This window comes from Canis lupus, chromosome 26 (assembly GCF_011100685.1).
Source record: "Canis lupus familiaris isolate Mischka breed German Shepherd chromosome 26, alternate assembly UU_Cfam_GSD_1.0, whole genome shotgun sequence".
NCBI lineage: Eukaryota > Metazoa > Chordata > Mammalia > Carnivora > Canidae > Canis > Canis lupus.
In genome coordinates, this window is record NC_049247.1 from 281,128 (window position 1) to 294,253 (window position 13,126).

A 13,126-nucleotide genomic window follows, 5' to 3' on the forward strand; every position below is an offset into this window, starting at 1 on the left:
TATTTTTAAGTAGTCTCCACACCCAACATGGGGCCTGACCTCACAACCCAGGGATCTGGGATGGTGGGCTGCAGCCGCTGAGCTGGGCAGGTGCCCCACATTCCTTTTCTGTCTTAATGCCTTCCGCCCATACCTGAGTATGGTGCTAAACTCCAAGCTTTTGCCTTGCTGAGAGGTCCTCCAACGGGAACTCCAGCACTTGTTAGGCCTTGCGCACCCCAGGGCTCCTCCCCCCGCAAACCCCGACCCTCGGAAAGTCCACCGAGCCGACTGTGAGCGTACCGCAGAGGCCTCTGGGAGATGTAGTTCTGGGGGCGAGCGGCACTCTGGGAAATGTAGTTCTGAGCGCGCACTTAGGCAATCGGCCGGCGCAGCGTAGGGGCTGGGCGGCCTGCGGGTCCCGGCAGCTGGGTTGATGGGTGACTCCGGCGCAGTTCCGCGGGTGGGGGCAGCTCTCGCGGCCAGTGCGGTCTGGGGCGGTCAGTTGGGGTCGGAAATGCGGAGGTCCTGGCGGCAACCGATGGCCCGAGCACTGCAGTAGAGGGTCTTGCCGCATGGAGCGCAGCCGCCAGGGCAGGCGAGTGCGGAGGATGCCGAGGGGCGAGGCGCCGAGCGCCGAGGCGGTGAGGTGAGTGGCTGGGCGCGGCGTGCGGGGTCTGCGGTAGCGGCGGGTGGTGGGGGTCCCCGCAGGCCTGCGCGGCCTGAAGGTGCCGGAAGGTGGACGTCAGAGGTCAGGGCTGGGGGAGCCAGCGGCGACCGGGCACACTGGGTGCCGGGCGGGCGGGGGGCTTGCGGATTGCGGGGGCTCCGGAGCCCTGCTTTGGGGGACATTCCCGCAGGAGGACTTCGCACCGAACTTCGGGATGGGAGGCGCGGGGGCCGTGCGGGCTGTCGGTTCCCGCTGGTGCCTGGGGAGAGTGGCTTGTGGGCCTGCAAGCGCGGACTCGGGGCGATAGGTCGACTACAGCAGGCCCTGGGGCGCTGGCTGGCTCGGGCGGGAGAGCTGGGACCTTCGGGCTGGGGTCCTGAGTTCGAGCTCCATATCAGGCATACAGCTTGCTTTAGAGAGAAAACAGTGACTAGGGAACTATAGGGTGAGTGACTTGGTAGCTTGGGGATGGAGGTCGGGGGGCCATGGGGATACCTGGGGACATGGTAGATTTGCACCACTGGGGAGAGTCTGTGGGGACAATCGGACGCGTCATCAGGAAGCCAATAGGGGCTAATAAGTGTGAGGGGAGTGAGGGACTTGGTGTGCGTGACAGGGCTGCGGGAGTTGGTGATGGGCCAGCAGTGTCTGACCTTGCTGAGATGATGGGCGGGGGTGAGGGTCGGGTTGGTGAGCACGTTGTGGGATGACGGGAGGTCCCTGAGGCTCATGATAGCGTGGCCTTGGGGGTCAGTGATTGAAGACTAGGCGTGTCAGCTGATTGGGTGACCTACACGATATATTCACAGGTCTATGGTTATATTTGTGGGTCTGAAAGTGGGTTTACTGTATAGCACAAAAGGCAGTTCAGGGGCAGCCTGCAGCCCGGGGTGTGATCCTGGAGACCCGGGATCGAGTCCCACCTCAGGCTCCCTGCATGGAGCCTGCTTCTCCCTCTGCCTCTCACTCTCTCTGTCTCTCATGAGTAAATAAATAAAAATTAAAAAAAAAAGGCAGTTCAAAATTTTAAGAAGACTTTAGATCACATTTTTGTAATATCAGCATAGTTTCTACACCCTGTGAGAGGTACCCTTGAAGTAGTGGGGTTATCGATAGTAATTGTTACTGAGGGCAGCCCGGGTGGCTCAGCGGTTTAGCGCTGCCCTACAGCCCGGGGCGTGATCCTGGGGACCGGGATCGAGTCCCACATCGGGCTCCCTGCATGGAGCCTGCTTCTCCCTCTACCTGTGACTCCGCCTCTCTCTCTCTCTCTGTCTCTCATGAATAAATAAAATCATTATTTTAAAAAAAAGTAATTGTTACTGATACGTATTTTCTGATTTCTCTATAATCGTGCCATGTAATAATAAGAGCACTAATGAGCATTTACTCAATGTCAGTGTGTTAGTCATTGTTCTAAGGTATTTAGATGTGTTAACTAATTTAGAACTCTCAAGAACATTATAAACTACTTGTATTTTGAGGAATAACTCTGCTGAATTGTTCGTTTCATGAACTGCTGGATTCAGTTTCCTCTTTTACTCATGCCTTTATGTAAAAATGAAATTGAGGTTCTTATTTCCTGTTGGCTATAAATTTTTACACACACACACACACACTTTCTGTCTCCCTGCCCCACTTTCAGAGGGAATGAGTGCTTGGTGAAATGCTGCTATTAAAGTTGCGGGCTTCCTTCTGCATACTCCACTATTTTGACTCTTTGTTAAGGTATGTGTAGAGTCCATAGGAAACCTACTTTGAGCTTTAAATGCAAGTGAGTTTCCAGCAAGAGAGGGAGATTTGCATCAAGCTAAAGAGAATTTGTTAATGGGTTGAACAGATTCCAGTTTCCATGAGCTAACTGACTTATTTGAGATAAAGAAGTCTCAGGACCAAGGATCCTTGGTGAAGAGAATCCTGACCAGGTACCTTTAACTTGAGCATTAAGATAGAGTCCAGAAGATACACAGAGTCCACAAGGACAGAGCAGAACCTACAGTTACTGGCCATTTCCCAAGAGTAGCAGAAAATGACCAAGTCTCAGGTGAATAATTCATTTATTTCCTCAATTGTGGTTCCATACGATTCAACCATTTCAACTGAACACTTTACTGTTTTTTTAGTAAGTTTAGAGGTTTCCGTAACCATCTAATTGTTCAGCCACAATCTAATTTTAGAATTTTTCATCCTCCTAAAAGGAAAGCTCATACACTTAGCAGGTATTCCCCATTTCTCCCCACCCCAGCTCTAGGCCACTACAACATGCTTTGTTTCTTTGGAGTTGCGCGTTCTCCCCATCTCGTATCAGTGGGACAGCACGCTACATGGTGTTTTGTGACTAGCTTCTTTCATGTAGCCTAGTTTCAAGATGGGGAATGAGTTACTACTTTGTTGTCTTTTGTTGTAAAATAATATTCTGTTGTGTGACTATACCACATTTTATCAGTTCCTCATTTTCTAGATATTTGGATTGTTTCCACATTTTGGTTATAATGGATAATGCTACTATGAACATTTGTGTATATGTTCTCTGTTCTCTTAGGTATGTATCTAGGAATGGAATTGCTGGTTCCTGTGGTAACTATATTTAACATTTTGAAGAACTGGTAAACTTTTTTTAAAATATTCTTTTTTTAAGATTTACTTTTTTATTTTACAGAGAGAGCATGGGTGAGCAAGCAGGGTGGGAGTGGAGCAGAGGGAGAGGGAGAGAGAAAATCTAAAGCAGACTCCCTGCTGAGCACAGAGCCTGACCCGGGGCTTGATCCCATGGCTGTGAGATCAGGACCTGAGCTGAAATCAAGAGTCGGACACTTAACAAACTGCCACTCAGGAGCCCTAATGATAAACGTTTTTTAAAGTGACTGCTTCATTTTACAATCACACCAGCAATATATGAGGGCTTCAACTTCTCCACCTCCTCACCAACACTTATTCTCTGATTATGGCCATTCCAGTAGATATGAAATAGTACCATTGTGGTTCATTTGCATTTCCCCTCTGTACCCATATTGATGTGTCTGGGTATAAAATATTTATTCACATTCTTTATTGTGTTCAGTTGGAAGGTTCTTGTCTGCCTCCAGCTTTGGGGAACTTTCTTGTTTGATTTTACTGATTATTTCCTCCCCTTTATTATCTTTAGCTCTGGAGTACTTGATGGATTTTTGGATCTATCCTCTGAGTTTAAAAACTTTTCTTTGGAATGCCTGGGTGGCTCAGAGGTTGAGTGTCTGCCTTTGGCTCAGGGCATGATCCTGGAATCCTAGAATCAAGTCCCACACTGGGCTCCTTGCAGGGAGCCTGCTTCTCCCTCTGCAGATATATCTCTGTGTCTCTCATGAATAAATAAATAAAATCTTTAAAAAATAAAAATAAAAAATAAAAACTTTAATATATCTGACTTCTTTTCATCTTTACTCTTGCAGAGTTCATCAGTGTGGTAATACACACTGTAAACATCCTCTTTCAGTAGATACATTCTGCTGTTTGGCCAGTATATCGAGCTTTTTTTTCCATTCAGGTTTTATTAACAACTATTTATTCCTTCAGATGTTTCAACATGCTGGTTGAAGAAAAGGGCCTGAGACGCGAATGTTGTTTGCATTAAGATATTTATTTCAAGGGACGCCTGGGTGGCTTGGCAGTTGGGCGTCTGCTTTTCGGCTCAGGGCGTGATCCTGGAGTCCCAGGATTGGGTCTCACATCGGGCTCTCCCTCTGCCTATGTCTCTGTCTGTCCCCCTCTGTGTCTCTAGTGAATAAATAAATAAAATCTTAAAAAAAAGATATTTGTTTCAAAATCAAAAATATTTTTTTTTCTAGAGATTTTAACCTAGCTAGGATATAAAAATCCAGATCTTGTTTTGGCTTGAAATCATTCTTTTGTTTTTTGTTTTTTAAATTACCCATAGTGTGTTAGAGCCAGCTCATACCAACTTGCAAGACTGTTAAATTCTGAAGAATTTTGCAAACCAGTTACTAAACTTTGATTACTTGAAATCAGCCACAGTAGGAATACGTATGACACAGATATTAGCAAATGCTACAAATCAGGACTCTTGTTTTTCTGGAGAACTGACTTATCAGCATAAGTCTAGATCACATGAAATATCTAATCAGCCTCAAAAATCATTCAGGAGTTTAACAACTTCACATATTAAACTGATTGATCTGGCTGGAGTCGTATCTTACAATTAGATTACCACCATGATATAGGGAATCATTAAACCAGCGAGCTGAATATGTGCCCCAATTCTGTCTTGTATGAAAAGAGCCATGTCTACAGGACTAGAACATGTTGAAAATTACACATGCCTAAGATCTGTGTAAAGTTTCTTCAGAACAGTCTTTGGTCTATCTTGTTTTCAGTGGTGGGAGATTCCTGGAATCTAAGCATTGCAAAAATGTGCAGGACTGTGCAGTTCTTCTCTGTTGTCCAACTGTGTGTGGGCAGATGGGGGAGTTAACAGAATAGCCCTGAGTCAGCTGTCTTGAGAAAACCCTATTTTCAAGGCAGGCATCTGGAAACTCAGCTTGTGAAAAGTGCCCTAAAAGTGTGGTGCTGGGCCTATAAATAGCATGACTTAGAGTGAACACCTGCTCTCCTTCTGCTTTTGTTTTGGTAGCTGCTTAGTAGAAGGGTGCCTATGTGACCAACCTCCATTAAAAATTTCGGTGGTGTGTCTCTAATGATCTTTTCTGGACAGAAATCTCATACAAAGGTTGCTGGATTTCATTACTGAGGTACACCGTGTGCTGTGTGAACCCTCAGAGGAGAGGGAGAGCAGGTTAAGTGAACCTTTCTTTTTTCCTCTGCACTTTCTTGGTCAAATTCCAGTGGAATGCAATAGAAGTTGGGTTTGTGCCTCCAGATCTCAGTTCTGCCCTCCAGTCTTCACCCTTGTCCAAAACTGAGGTAACCTCTCCACAGTCCTGGGAAGTCCCCCCGGCCTATGTCACCTTGCTCCTCTGTCCTCAGGCAAGACAGAAACCTGCCCCTGCTGTAGCATCTGCCACAGTTCTCTGCCAACCTAGAAAGTGCTTTCTTTGTTCTGACTTTGAATTGGTCAGAACTTTGTGTGCAGATGTCTCTGCTTGCCCTATGGGGAAGTGTGGTGGCTGGTTCCCCGGAGCAGGGGCCCTTTGCATCTTACACATCTTGGAAGTAGAAGTTGTATTCTGTGTTCACTCTTAAACGATACTTATGTTATTGTACAATTGATGATCATTTTCTCAGTGCTTTAAAGACATGATTTCACTGTCCTAAGGTTCCTGTCATTGCTGTTCAGTAATCTGTCAGGTTAGTCTCATTACTTTGTAGATAACTTATCTTTCCCTTTAACATCCTGGGAAATGTTTCTGCAGCTTCACGGTGACACATTCGCCATTATCATCATCATTATTCTTGCTATCACTGTCCTTTTATTTTTTTAAATTTTTTTAGAGATTTTTTTTATTTTATTTTTTTAGAGATTTTTTTAAATTTTTATTTATTTATGATAGTCACAGACAGAGAGAGAGAGAGAGAGAGAGAGAGAGAGGCAAAGACACAGGCAGAGGGAGAAGCAGGCAGAGGGAGAAGCAGGCTCCATGGACCGGGAGCCCGACGTGGGACTCGATCCCGGGTCTCCAGGATCGCGCCCTGGGCCAAAGGCAGGCGCCAAACCGCTGCGCCACCCAGGGATCCCCTATCACTGTCCTTTTAGAGAAGAATTTGGGTCCCATTAATACTTAGCTGTTTAATCTCGGGATGTTTCCTCTTTCGTATTCTCCCTATTCCTTCCTTGGGGAGCTCCCTCTGTGGAGGAATGAGCCCTGTCTCATTTTGTCTCTATAGCCAGCATCTTCTAGGTCATATCTTCTTTTTCTCTTTTATAAATATTTTATTTATTTATTTACTTTAATAAGTAAGCTAAAAAAAAAAATAATAAGTAAGCTATACACCCTGTGAGGGACATGAACTCATGGCGCCTGCAATCAGGAGTCACTTGCCCCTTGATGTAGCCTGCCAGGCGCCCCTCTGGTCCCTGCATCCTTGGGCTCCTTGTCTGCCTGCAGCCCCTCCATTGACTATTTTAGTTTAATCAATATAGTGCTCACTCCTGGCATTTTTCTTTTATTATACTTGCTATTTTCTAAATCTGCTAGATTTTTAAAATATTGTCTTGTTTCTTTCTCATCTTTTGATTATTCTTATTGTTACTTTGATGGTTTTAACATTCCTGTTATATAGTTTGTGTCCAATATTCTGTTCTCTCCAGTTTTTAGAAGTTAAATTCCACTTTTTATTATGTCTGCTGACTCTTTCTGGTGATGGGGCATCTTCTTGTGTGGTTTAAATTTGGGGGTAAGATCTCATGTTTTTCTATTGCCATCTGTTCAGGCCAGGCTGAGGGTATGTCCCTTCAGAAGCCAGCAGAGAAATAACTGTCAGGAATCATTTGTGTGTTCACTTCTTTGCTTAGAAATTCCTGGACCTGGGGCACCTCAGTGGCTGAGCAGTTGAGTGTCTGCCTTTGGCTCAGGTCATGATCCCAGGGTCCTGAGATCAAACTCCATGTCAGGGTCCCTGCTCTGTGGGGTGTCTGCCTCTCCCTCTGCCCCTCCCCCTGCTTGGGCTCTCTCTCTCTTTCATTCTCTCTCTCAAATAATAAAATCTTAAAAAAAAAAAAAGAATGGTCAAAAGAAATGTATCAGTTGAGAATAACTTCATTTACAAATAGTAGTTCTAATAATAAGGCCATTTAAGTTTCTCCTGCAAGACACACGACAGTAGACAGTCCTGGGCTGGCACAGCACTTTAGGGGTACCAGACAGGACGAAGGATATTTCCAGAGTTCTACTCTGCCATACTTCACAAGTTGGCTTTCTGTACTCACATGTTTCCTCACAGCTCAAGGTGGCTACTGCACCTCCCAAGTATAACGTCTGCATTAAAAGCAGGGAGAGGGGGATCCCTGGGTGGCGCAGCGGTTTGGCGCCTGCCTTTGGCCCAGGGCGCGATCCTGGAGACCCGGGATCGAATCCCACATCAGGCTCCCAGTGCATGGAGCCTGCTTCTCCCTCTGCCTGTGTCTCTGCCCCTCTCTCTCTCTCTGTGACTATCATAAATAAATTAAAAAAAAAAATTAAAAAAAAAAAAAAAGCAGGGAGAGGGACTCTTGGGTGGCTTAGTCGGTTAAGTGTCTGACTCTTGGTTTCTGCTCAGGTCATGATATCAGAGTCATGGGATCAGGCCCCACATCAGGCCCCACATTCAGCAAAGCATCTGCTTAAGGCTCTCTCCCTCTCCCTGTGCCACTCCCCCTACTCCTTCTAAAATAAGTCAATAAATCTTTTTAAAAATAATAAAAAATAAAAGCAGGGAGAATACTAGAGAGGGAAGAGGGTACTTTCAGTATTTGTCTTTTATCAGAGAAGCAACAGCTTCCCCCACATGGCACTTGCATACTTCTCAGATTCCACTGCCAGCATATAATCATAGGACTAAGTCTAGATGTAAGAGAGACAGAGAAACAGAGGGAACTGGGGCTGTTCAGGATTGGCTCAGAACAATTAGGGTTTGTTCCTGGGACTGTGCAAATTTGCACCACTCGTGAAACTGAAGTTATTAGGAAAGGCAGAGCACAGCTGTTCTAAAGGCTACTAGTGGCTCCTACCCTAGGGTCTTTATATCTTTCTTTTATTATCCAAAATACGTTTCTTCAGATTTCACAGGAACATGCTCTCTCAGGGATCCTTGTCATTCGAGGATGTGGCTGTGTACTTCACACAGGAGTAGTAGCTCCTGGACTCTGCTCAGAAGAATTTGTACACATATTCATGTGTGGAGCCACTGCCCAGTCACTCATCTTTCATGTTTGTTTACTGAAAACTGGGACCTTTGAAGTGTGTGACAACGTAGGGCTTTCGTTTAAGAATTTAAAAATTCAAAAAAAAAAAAAAGAATTTAAAAATTCGGGGACACCTTGGTGGCTCTGGGGTTGAGTGTCTGCCATCGGCTCAGGGCGTGATCCTGGAGTCCTGGGATCAAATCCCACATCAGGCTCCCTGCATGGAGCCCGCTTCTCCCTCTGCCTGTATCTCTGCCTCTGTCTCTCTGTGTCTCTCATGAATAAATAAATAAAATCTTAAAAAAAAAGAATTTAAAAATTCATAGCCCTGTTTTGTCTTTATAATGTTTGTGAAATGAACGGGCCTAATTCACAGCCTCTGAAGCTAAGCATTTCAGAGCCTGAGCTCAAGTCCTATGTGATTTTCCACGTACAGGGATTCAACTTATCAAACCAGATGTGATCTTCCCACTGGAGCTAGAGCAGCCCTGGGCAGTAGGTGAAGATACAGCAAGTCAGACCTTTCCAGGTGAGTCACATGTGAGGCGGTACAACTGCAAGAGTAAAGGGTGGGCAACTTCAAAATGTTGTTTAGAGAATTCTTGAGTCACTGAACCTTTGGAAGTGACTCAGAACCATCAATTAGAGCTTCTCAGATACCCGGGGAGTATATATATCACTTATCCACATGAGGATAATCTGCCCTTCCTTTCTCTGATTTCAGAGTGAGCTGTAGTGCTCACCCTTCTTTCTCACATCAGACTTCATACATTTAATTTCCGTCTCCACACCACAAACCTTATCCTTTTTTTTTTTTTTTTAATTTTTATTTATTTATGATAGTCACACACAGAGAGAGAGAGAGGCAGAGACACAGGCAGAGGGAGAAGAAGGCTCCATGCACCGGGAGCCCGACGTGGGATTCGATCCCAGGTCTCCAGGATCGCGCCCTGGGCCAAAGGCAGGCGCTAAACCGCTGCGCCACCCAGGGATCCCCACAAACCTTATCCTGATGGTAGATCCCTTTTCTTTTCTCATACACATGGGATTCGATATGACTTTTACCTCTGTTATAATCCCCACATATTTTCCTTCCCCTTTCATTGGCAAAGGCCTCACATTACTATTGTATATCCATAGTCATTTCTTCTATTCTCTCCTTGATTTCTTTTATGACAGTTTACTTTTTCTCTGCCTGCAACCAAAGGAATAATGTTAGTGCCATCATTTCCTACCTTCTAGTGTAACTTTTTATGGCCTTGTCTTAAAGTTGAGTGTGTGTTCCATGAAACCCTACCTTTGCCTAGGACAGATTATTATAGCATGGCCTCTAACAACCTATTTAGTCTGGAGTTTTTTTCTTCTCCTTATCTATTGCTGGTTTTCTACCTCAGTTTCCATGAAACCACTTTATTTAATTTTAATTCCTGGGGATCCCTGGGTGGTGCAGCAGTTTGGCGCCTGCCTTTGGCCCAGGGCGTGATCCTGGAGACCCGGGATCGAATCCCACATCAGGCTCCCGGTGCATGGAGCCAGCTTCTCCCTCTGCCCGTGTCTCTGCCTCTCTCTCTCTCTCTCTGTGCGACTATCATAATTAAAAAAAAATAAAAAAAATAATTTTAATTCCTAAACATGTACAGGTGTTTGTTTTGATTTCTGCAGTTCTAGTTTATCTGGTTCACAGTTACTGAAAAATTCACAAAATGTATTTTATTCTCTTTCCTAGAATACTGGAAAGTTGATGATTAGAAAGTATGGCAGCAAGAATTCCATGACAGGATTTAAAAAATGGAACAAGTCTGTGAAACAAATGCAAGTGGAAAAATATTTCAGTTTGGCATGAACCTTCCACCTTTAAAGCAAATGCCAAATAAGCATGTCTCAAATGGAAAACATCTGAAATACTCATTAGATTTATTTACTCAGACTGGAAATTGTGGAAGAAAGAAAGCTGGTAAGTTTGGGCAGCCGGGTGGCTCAACAGTTTGGCGTCTGCCTTTGGCCTAGGGCCTGATCCTGGAGACCCAGGATCGAGTCTCACATCAGGCTCCCTGCATGAAGCCTGCTTCTCCCTCTGCCTGCATCTTTGCCTCTCTCTCTCTCTCTCTCTCTGTGTCTCTCATGAATAAATAAGTAAAAAAAAAAAAAAAATTAAAAAAAGAAAGCTGGTAAGTTCAATGGGTATGAGAAATCCTTCCCCTATACCAAACATGAAAAAACTCACATTAGATTAATTAATACTATGAATGTAACAAATGTGGAAAAATCATCAGCAAGAAGTCACGACTCGGTGCTCGCTTCGGCAGCACATATACAAAAAAAAAAAAAAAAAAAGTCACGACTCATTGTACATCAGAGAACACACACAGGAGAGAAACCATTTAAATGCAGTGAATGTGGCAAAGCCTTTTCCCAGAAGTCATACCATGTTGCACATCAGACAATTCACTCAGGAGAAAAACTTTGTGGATGTGAGTGTGGTAAGGCATTCTCTGGGAAGTCGCATCTCCTTATACATCAGAGAACTCACACAGGAGAGAAACCCGATGAATGCAGTGACTGTAGCAAAGTCTTCTCTCAGACATCACAGCTCATCATTCATCAGTGAAGTCACACAGGAGAGAAACCCTATGCCTGTGGTGACTGTGGGAAAGCCTTTAGTGGGAAATCACAACTTATTGCTCATAAGAGAACCCATATAGATGAAAAGGCCAATAAATGTGGTGAATGTGGGAAAGCCTTCAGAGAGAAGTCAAGTCTCATTAAGCATCAAAGAATTCATTCAGGAGAGAAACCATATAGATGTAGTGAATGTGGGAAAGCTATCAGTGGGAAGTCATTCCTCATTAGACATCAGAAAACCCATTCAGGAGAAAAATCCTACAGATGTAATGAATGTACAAAAGCATTTATTTGGAAGTCGCAACTGATTATACATCAGTGAACTCACATAGGAGAGAAGCCCTACAGATGCAGTACATGTGGGAAAGCCTTCTCCCAGAAATAATACCTCATAATATATCCGAGAACTCACATAGAACACAAACCCTAGGAATATAGTGAATATGAGAAACTTTTAAGAAAATAATCACACTTCTCTCTATATCCAAAAACTTGTTTATAGAAATTCTCTGCCAGGAGTGTAGAAAAGTCTTTGGCAGGAAGTTCTACTTAAACAACAGGATGCCCAATGGGAGAGTGAGCCTCGGTGTACAGTGAATGTGCTTTTGTAGACAAAAGCATCCAGCAAATGGTCTAGTCCTGTTGTACATCAAGGATATTCATATTGAGGACAAAAATAATGATTTAAAAGAATATAGAAAAATGTGTCCATGTAAATGTTTTTTTTTTTTTTAAGACTTTATTTATTTATTCATGAGAGACACACAGAGAGAGGCAGAGACGGAGGCTGAGGGAGAAGCAGGCTCCACGCAGGAAACCCGATGCGGGGCTCGATCCCTGGACTCCAGGATCACACCCTGAACTGAATGCAGGCCCTAAACCACTGAGCCATTCAGGAATCCCCGATGTAAATGTTTTTTAAAAATGTTTCCAACTCTGGTATTACATCTTAAAGAAAAGATTATTCAATTTTAAGTGATAAGCATGCAAAATTTTAAAGATATGTATCTCTGTATGTATGTTTGTAATCATGATAGCCAAGTAAAAGGCCTCTTGCTTCAGAGAAATATAGGGCACATATTCCTGAGTATGGCTACATGTTATAAATTCATATATTTTCATAGCATATGTGAGATTAATCTGTCAATATGATGTATGTCATATTTACAGCATGGCATCTATAAATAGTGCTACACAATGTATATATTGTTTGTCTTGTACCATAATATAGAGGATAAGCTGGGCCAAATGATATATTTATTATTTAACAAATAGTTTAAAGTTATATTGCCAGATATTTTTTTGCACATGTAAATGAGTTTGAGAACTCCTACTGGGCTCTATCTTACAATAGAAGCTGGAATCTTTCAATAATCTCCTGCCTCTTCTGAGTCAACAGTTAATATACAGAATTGTTGTTCATGTTAAACATGCAAAGGCAAGAACAGACGTTAACATATGACTGAGTGAACAAACGAAAAGCTCTGAATTGTACTGCTCATCATCTACCTATGTGAGAAATGGGGTTGTAAAAATAAAAGACCCAAAAGCACATTGTCCTGTCATTTTTCGGTGGGTTTTCTCTGCAGAGCCAAGAAACTGAATTTTAGGTTAATATGATGAGACATGAAGTAATACTGTTCTCTGTGTCAATATTTTAATGTTTTCCTAAAGAACTTTCCAGATAATTAGAGCAAACCCACTATACTTTTTAAAAACCATATATTTGATTCAGACATCTTGTGCAGGTGAGGCTTTAGAAATCAGGCTACTTTGTAAAAAAAACAAAAACAAAACAAAACAAAACTCAATGTACAAGAAACATTGCAATGCACACGTTATCATCTTGCTTTTAAATATGCCGAACTTAGGGGCACCAGGGTGGCTCAGTCAGTTAAGCCTCTCCCTTTTGCTCAGGTCATGATCCCAGGGTCCTGAGATCGAGTCCCACATCAGGTTCCCTGCTCAATGGGGAGTGTGCTTCTCCTCCTGCTCCCCCGTCCACCCTGCTCACCTGTTCT

The 13,126-nt window shown here is 43.7% G+C and overlaps 1 pseudogene; it reads left to right on the forward strand.

Annotated features, from left to right (window-relative positions):
- The first annotated feature begins 71 nt into the window (after positions 1-71).
- LOC102152278 lies at positions 72-11,835 on the forward strand (annotated as a pseudogene).
- The last annotated feature ends 1,291 nt before the right edge of the window (positions 11,836-13,126 follow it).